We start from the raw sequence: 8,653 nt of genomic DNA, 5'->3' as shown, positions 1-8,653 counted from the left end.
AATCAGCTCCTAGTTTTGTAGATCTGTTCTGTTTTTGATGATTTCTTTACCATTGATGTCTCCTCTAATCTTTATTATTTCTCTTCTCCTGCTAGATTTAGGTTTTATTTGCTGTTATCTTTCCAGATCCTTTAGGTGTAATGTTAGCTTGTGTTTTCGAGCTTTTCTTGTTTCTTGAGAAAGGCCTGTATTGCTATATACTTCTCTCTTAGGACCTCCTTTGTTGCGTCCAAAGGACTATTGTGTTTTCGTTTTCATTTTCATTTGCTTCCACTTGTTTTTTAAAATTCTTCTTTAATTTCCTGGTTGACTTATTCTTTAGTAGGATGCTTTTTAACCTCCATGTACTTGTGTTCCTTCCAAATTTTCTCTTGTGATTGAGTTCAAGTTTTAAAGCATTGTGATCACTCAAAATCACTTGGCATCAGGGAAATACAAACAGAACCACAATGAGATACTATCTCACACCACTCAGAATGGCTAAAATGAACAAGTCAGGAAACAATAGATGCTAGTGAGGATTGGAGAAAAGATGAACCCTCTTGCACTGTTGGTGGAAATGCAGCCACTCTGGAAAACAGTATGGAGTTTCCTCAGAATGTTGAAAATAGAGCACCTGGGTGCTTAGTTGGTTGAATGTCTGCTTTCAGCTCAGGTCATGATCTCAGAGTCCTGGGATCATGTCCTACATTGGGTTCCCTGCTCAGTAGGAGGGAACTCTGTCCCTCTCCCCTGCTTGTAATCTCCCTCTCTTTCTCAAATAAATAAACTCTCCAAAAAAGAAGTTGAAAATAGAGCTACCCTATGACCCAGCAACTCCACTACTAGGGATTTATCCCAAAGATACAAATGTAATTATCTGAAGGGGCACCTGCATCCCAATGTTTATAGCAGCAATGTCCACAATAGACAGACTATGGAAAGGGCCCAGGTGTCCACTGACAGATGAATGGATAAAGAAGATGTGGGGTGTGTGTATGTGTGAGTGTATGTAGTGGAACACTACTCAGCCATCAAAAAAAAAAATGAAATCTTGCCACTTGCAATGACATGGATGGAACTAGAGGGTATTATGCTAAGTGAATTAAGTCAGTCTGAGAAAGACAATTACCATATGATCTCACTCATATGTGAAATTTAAAAAACAAAACAGGATTACAGAGAAAGAGGAAAAAATAAAATGAGACAAAATCAGAGAGGGATACAAACCATAAGAGACTTTTAATCATAGGAAACAAACTGAGGGTTGCTAGAGGGGAGATGGGGTAACTGGGTGATGGACATTAAGGAGGGTATATGATGCAATGAGCACTGGGTATTATATAAGATTGATAAATCACTGACCTCTACCTCTGAAACTAATAATATGTTAATTAATGCAATTAAAATAAAAAAATGTGATAATAAAAATAAGTTTCTTTTTTATTTTTATTTTTTAAAGATTTAATTTATTCATGAAAGACACAGAGCAAGTCAGAGACATAGGCAGAGGGAGAAGCAGACTCCCTATGAGGAGCCCGATGTGGGACTCAATCTCAGGACCCCAGAATCATGACCTGAACTAAAGGCACTCAACCACTAAGCCACCTAGGTGCCCCCCAAAATAGGTTTTAAAATAAAATAAAACGTTGTTTTAGAGAAGAAAACAAGCAAACAAACAAATCAAGCATTGTGGTCTTAGAATATGCAGGAAATTATTCCAGTTTTTTGGTACCAGTTGGGCTCTGATTTGTGACCCAGTATGCGGTCTACTCTGCTAAATGCTTCATGTGTACTTGAGAAGAATATGTATTCCATTGCTTTAGAATGAAATGATCTGAATATATCTGTGAAGTCCATTTGACCCAGTGTATCATTTAAAGCCCTTGTTTCCTTGTTAATCTTCTGCTTAGATTATCTGTTCATTGCTGTGAGTGGGGTGTTGAAGTCTCCTGCTGTTATTGTATTATTATTAATGTGTTTTTAAATTTTGTTATTAATTGGTTTATATAATTGGCTGCTCCCAAGTTAGGGGCATAAATATCTACAATGTTAAATCTTGTTGGATAGACCCTTTTATAATATAGTGTCCTTCTTCATCTTTTATTACAGCCTTCAGTTTAAAATCCTGTTTGTCTAATATAAGGATTGCTACTTCAGCTTTCTTTTGATAAACGGTTCTCTACTCCCTCACTTTCAATTGGGAGGTGTCTTTAGGTCTAAAATACCCGTTTCCTTCCCCAGATTAGGGAAGTTCTCAGCTATAATTTGTTCAAAAAAACCTTCTGCCTCTCTCTCTTCACTTTCTGGGACTCCTGCCATTCATATTAATTTGCTTTATGGTATCACTGATTTCTGAAGTCTCCCTTCATATTCCAGTGGTTGTTTTTCTCTCTTTTTTTTTTCTCAGCTTTCTTCTTTTCCATCATTTTATCTTCCTTATCACTGACTCCCTCTCTTATTTATCCTAGCTGTTAGAGCCTCCATTTTTTACTGCATCTCAGTAATAGCATTTTTAATTTTGGCCTGATTAGATTTTAGTTCTTTTATTTCTATAGTTAGGGATTCTCTAGTGTCTTCTATGCTTTTCTCAAGCCCAGCTAGTATCTTCATAATCATTTTGAATTCTACTTTTGACACCTTACTTATATCCATATTTGATTAAATCCCTGGCAGGGAGTACTTCCTCCTGTTCTTTCTCTTGGGGTGAGTTTCTCTGTCTTAGCATTATGTCCAGAAGAGAATAGAAGAAAGATAGAGAAAAGAACAAAACAATGCCATAAAAAACAAACTATCTAAACTAACTAGAAGAAAACAGAAACAAAACAAAACAAGAAAAAAATCAAACAAGAAGTAAAACAGAACAAAACAATAAACTAGATCTTGGATATATTTTGATCTGTTTGTTAAAAAAACTAGATTCCAGGGGCACCTGGGTGGCTTAGGTCATGATCCCGGGGTCCTGGGATTGCTGTGGGACAGCAGACTCCCTGAGGGGAGGCTCCCTCTGCCTATGTCTTTGCCTCTCTCTGTGTGTCTCTCATGAATAAATAAATAAATCTTAAAAAAAAAGATGCCAAAATAGGAAAGAAAGACTTATATATAGGGGTGCCTGGGTGGCTCAGCGGTTGAATGCCTGCCTTTGGCTCAGGACATGATCCTGGATTCCCTGGGATCGAGTCTCACATCGTGCTCCCTGCGAGAAGCCTGCTTCTCCCTCTGCTTATGTCTCTGCCTCTCTCTCTCTGTGTCTCTCATGAATAAATAAATCAATCTTTTTTAAAAAAGACATATATATACAAAAATAAAATACAATGCAAGGAAACAAAATAAATAAATAATCAGAAAATTTGAAAAAGAATTGGAAAAATAAGAATATAACTAAAAAAAAAAAAAAAAAAACAACCTACAACAACCCTGAAGGACTAAAGAATAATAGACTGCAAATGTTTTCCCCAAGAGCTGAGGTTTTGCAGTTCTCTCTGATGGTTAAACTTGGTATTAGCCGCTTGTTCCTGCTGGCCTTTTGGGGTGAGAGGCCTGTTGCCCTGATTCTCAGGTGTCCTTGCTCTGGTGGAACCGTGCTCCCCTGGCCAGGGGGCTGGGCTCAGTGTAAGAGGCTCGGGCTCGCACTAGGTGGCGCTGTTTTGCTCCCTGAAGGCTTTCAGCACTGATGCGAGGGATGAAAACGGCAGCGCCCGACTCCTTAGCCCTGGAGCTGAAAGGTCCGGCCCCTCACTCTTCAGTGAGCCGTCACAGAAAGGCAGTCAATCACCCTTGTGTCTCCCTGGTTTCTGCCCGAACTCTGTGTTCACCCAGCCTGCACTGAGGGTTTTTTATTTCAGGCACTTGACGCAGGTTCCATTCTCCAAACTTCAGGGACTCTTGTGGCCTGCACCTGCCCTGCTCCTCCTGGGGTGGGGCTGGTCCTCGCCACGCTTCTGCCTTTTGGTGGGCGCTGCCAGGAGAGCGGTGGTGCAGCCCTCAATGTTGTGCCGCAACGGAGAGCAGAAAGCTGGCACGCAGACTGCTCCTTTGGTCTGGCTTCCCCGCTCTGAAGCCTGGGAACTTTGCTGCCCGGGAGATGGAGGCAAAGTTCTTTTGACCCGGGGGAGCCTGAGGCCGCACTGCCCCACCTACACCTGCCCTGCTTCACCACTGAGTACCGCGAGGCCGGGGCGCCCCGCCGTGGCTGACTTCTAGAAGTTCCGATTTTGTGCTCCTATGATAATCCGCAGTAGCCTCCCTAAGAGGGCCCCCTCCTCTCGCAGTACCCCGATAATATAACACCCTACATTCACGCCTCCACACCTCCTACCTTCCTAAAAGCTGTCACTTTTCTACTTGTAGGATAGCAGCATTTCTTTTCTCAGATCTCTGATAGATTTTGCTGGTGTTCAGAACGGTTTGCTAACTAGCTAGCTAGCTGAATGCCAGGCATCAGGGAACTTAGGGTCCCCTACTCCTCCACCATCTTCACTCCACCTTTAAATTATTTTTAAATTAAGTTTTTAAATCTTAATTCCAGTGGAGCTCATGTTCAGTATTATATTAGTTTCAGATGAACAAAATAGTGATCGAATAATTCTATATATTACTCAGTGCTCATCATAGTCCCCATCACCTATTTCACCCATCCCCTCACCCATCTCCCCTCTGGTAACCGTCAGTTTGCTCTCTATAGTTAAGAGCCTGTTTCTTGGTTTGTCTCTCTTTTTATCTTGATTTTTGTTTGTTTCTTAAATTCCACATAGGAGTGAAATCACAACGGATTTATCTTTCTTTGACTGACTTACTTGACTTATCATAATACTCTTTAGCTCCATCCATGTGGTTGCAAATGGCAAGATTTCATAATTTGGTTATTGGAAATAACGTTGCAATAAACATAGGGGTGATCATAGTATCCCTTTGAATTTGTGTTTTTGTATTTTTTTTTTTTTTGGATAAATATCTAGTAGTGCAATTGCTGGATCGTAGGGTAGTTCTATTTTTAACGCTTTTGAGGAATCTTCATACTATTTTCCACAGTGGCTGCACCAGCTTGCATTCCCACCAGCAGCACATGGTGGTTCCCATTTCTCCACCTCCCCACCAACACTTAGTGTTTCTTGTGGATTTGGTTTAAGCCATTCTGACAAGTGAGAGGTGATATCTCATTGTAGTTTTGATTTACATTTCCCTGATAAGTGATACTGAGCATCTTTGCATGTGTATGTTGGCCATCTGTATGTCTTCTTCGGAAAGATGTCTGTTCATGTCTTCTGCCCATTTTATAATTGGATGATTTTGTTTTTTGGGTGTTGAATTTGATAGCTACTTTATAGATTTAAACACTAACCCTTTTTAGGATATGTTATTTGCAGATAGCTTCTACCATTCCAAAGGTTGCCTTTTAGTTTTATTGCCTGTTTCCTTTGCTATGCAGTAGCTTTTTATTTTGATGTAGGCCCAGTATTCTATTTTTGCTTTTCTTTCCCTTGCTTCAGGAGATATATCTAGAAAAATGTTGCTATGGCCAATGTTAGAGAAATTATTGCCTTGCCCTCTTCTAGGATTTTTGTGGTTTCATGTCTCACATTTAGGTCTTTAACACATTTTGAGTTTATTTTTGTGTACGGTAAAAGAAAGTGGTCCAGTTTCATTCTTTTGCCTGTAGCTGTCCAGTTTTCCCATAACCATTTGTTGAAGAGACTGTCTTTTTCCCATGGCATATTCTTGTTGAATACCAATTGATCATATAATCATGGTTTTGTTTCTGGGCTTTTTATCCTGTTGGGCTGATCAATGTGTTTATTTATGTGTCAGTACTGTACTGTTCTGACTACAGCAGCTTTGTTATATAACTTGAAATCTGGAATTGTGATACTTCCAGCTTTTTCTTTCTCAAGATTGTTTTGGCTACTCAGGTTCTTTTTTGGTTTCACACAAATTTTAGGAATATTCTTATTCTGTGAAAAATCCCTGTTTTTTTTTTTTTTTTCAAATCCCTGTTTTGATAGGGATTGTGTTAAATGTGTAGATTGCTTTGGGTCATACAAACATTTCTATAATATTTGTTTTTCCAGTTCCTGTGCTTGGAATATCTTTCCATGCATTTGTGTCATCTTTAATTTCTTTCATCAATGTTTTATAGTTTTCTGAGTATAGGTCTTTGGCCTCCTGGGTTCAATTTATTCCTAGGTATTTTATTCTTTTGGTGCAATTGCAAATGGGATTGCTTTCTTAATTTCTTTCTGTTGCTTCAGTATTTGCATATTAGAAAGGCAATGGATTTCTGTACATGGATTTTGTATCCTGTGACCTTACTGAATTTGTTTATCATTTCTAGTAGTTTTTTGTTAGCATCTTTAGGGTTTTCTATATATAGTATCATGTCATCTGCAAAGAGTGAAAGTTTTCCTCTTCTTCCTTACCATTTTGGATGCCTTTGATTTCTTTTTGTTGTCTGATTGCTGTGGCTGGGACTTCTAGACCTGTATTGAATAAAAGTGGTGAATGTGGACCTCCTTGGCATTCCTGATCTTAGGGGAACAGCTCTTAGTTTTTCACCATTGAGTATGATGTTAGCTGTAGGTTTTTCACATCAGATCTTTATTATGTTGAGGTGTGCTCCCTCTAAACCTACTTTGTTGAGGGTTATTATCAGGAATGGATGCTGCACTTTGTCAAATGCTTTTTCTGCATCTATTAAAATGATTATATGGTTTTTATCTTTTCTCTTATTGATGTGATGTATCACATTGATTTTGCAAATACTGAGCCACACCTGCATCCTGGGAATAAGTCCCATATGATGGTTAGTGAATGATAGTTTTAATGTATTGTTGGATTTCATTTGTTGAGGTTTTTTGCACCAGTGTTCACCAGAGATGTTTGCTTGTAGTTCTCTTTTTTTGTGGTGTCTTTATCTGGTTTTGGTATCAGGGTGATGCAGTCCTAGTAGAATGAATTTGTCAGTTTTCCTTCCTCTCTCCTGACTCCATTTTTTACAAAAGATTTTATATATTTATTTGGCAGAGAGAGCACAAGTAGGCAGAGGAGCAGTCAGAGGGAGAAGGAGAAGCAGGCTCTCTGCTTAGCAGAGAACCTGGCCTGGGGCTTGGTCCCTGGCCACGCAGGTGCCTTTTTCCTTATCGAATTATTGCTCTACCGAGGTCCTTAATGGTTTTTGAATAACAGCAGTGAGAACAGACTCAATCTGATAGGGGAAAGCATTTAGTCTCTCACCACGGAGTATGATGGTAACTATAGGTTTTCATATGCATTTGTTACCAGTTTTAGGGATGCCATTTATACTCATTTGCTGAGAATGTTTATCACAAATGGATGTTGAATGTAGTCAAATGTTATCTTCTGCATCTATTGAGATCCTCATGGGCTTTTTCTTTTTTCCCTCCTTAGTGGTGGATTACACTGCTTGATTTTCAAATGTAGAACAAATTTTGCTTTGACCTTACTTGGTCATGATTCAAATTCCTTCATAGTGATGGATTCAACTTGCTAATATTTTGTTGAAGACTTTTCAAATTTATTTTTCTTCATTGTTTTGTCTGGTTTTGTTGTCAGGGTAACGCTGGCCTCATAAATGAATTGGGAAGAGATTGACTAGAACTGGTATTTTTTTCCCCCCTTAAGTGTCCAGTAGAATTTATCAGTGAAATTATCTGAGCATGAAGTTTTCTTTGTGGGGACTTTTAAAACTAGGCCTCCGATTTCTTTAATAAATACCGGGCTACTCAAGTCATATATTGTTTTAAAACGAGCTTTTGTAGTTGAATGCCTTTTAAATCACCCGTTTTATCTAAGTTATCAAATTATTAGCCTTACATTCCTGATTTTTCCTTACTATCCTTTTAATATCTATGACATCTGTAGTGACTTTTCATTCATTCTCAATATAAATAATTCATGTCTACCTTCTTCTAGATCAGTGTGGCTAAAGGTTTTTACATTTTATTGAAATTTTCAAAGAACTAGCTTTTAGTTTCATGTATGTTCTGTATTTTTCTCTTTTCTATTTAACTGGTTTCTATTTTATCATTTGTTTCTTTCTGCATATTCAGATAAAACTTGCTCTTTTCCAGGTTTTTATTTTTTTTTTTTATTTTTTTTTTTTAAAAGAGCACTGCTTTATTTATTTATTTATGATAGTCACAGAGAGAGAGAGAAGCAGAGACACAGGCAGAGGGAGAAGCAGGCTCCGCGCACCGGGAGCCCGATGTGGGATTCGATCCCGGGTCTCCAGGATCGCGCCCTGGGCCAAAGGCAGGCACCAAACCGCTGCGCCACCCAGGGATCCCTTTTCCAGGTTTTTAATACAGAAACTTTAATTATTAAGACTTTTATTCTTTTTTAACTAGAAGCATTTAAGGTTATAAAATTTCCCTCCAAGTACTGCTTTAGCTGCATTCAACACATTTTGATATGTTGTATTTTCATTCCATGCAAAATATGTACTAATTTCTCTTGCCATTTCTCCTTTGGCTCAAGGGTTATCTAGGAGTGGATTGTTTAGTTTCCAAATCTTTGGGGAACCTTCTGAAAATCTTTGTGTTACTGATTTCTTGTTTAGTTCCAGTCTGTTCAGACAACCTACTTTGTATAGTTTCAGTCCTTTTAAATTTGTTAATATTTGTTTTACGGCCCACTATATTGTCTATCCAGATGAATG

Source organism: Vulpes vulpes, chromosome 6 (assembly GCF_048418805.1).
Source record: "Vulpes vulpes isolate BD-2025 chromosome 6, VulVul3, whole genome shotgun sequence".
Lineage (NCBI taxonomy): Eukaryota > Metazoa > Chordata > Mammalia > Carnivora > Canidae > Vulpes > Vulpes vulpes.
Note: the sequence above shows the minus strand (reverse complement) of the source record.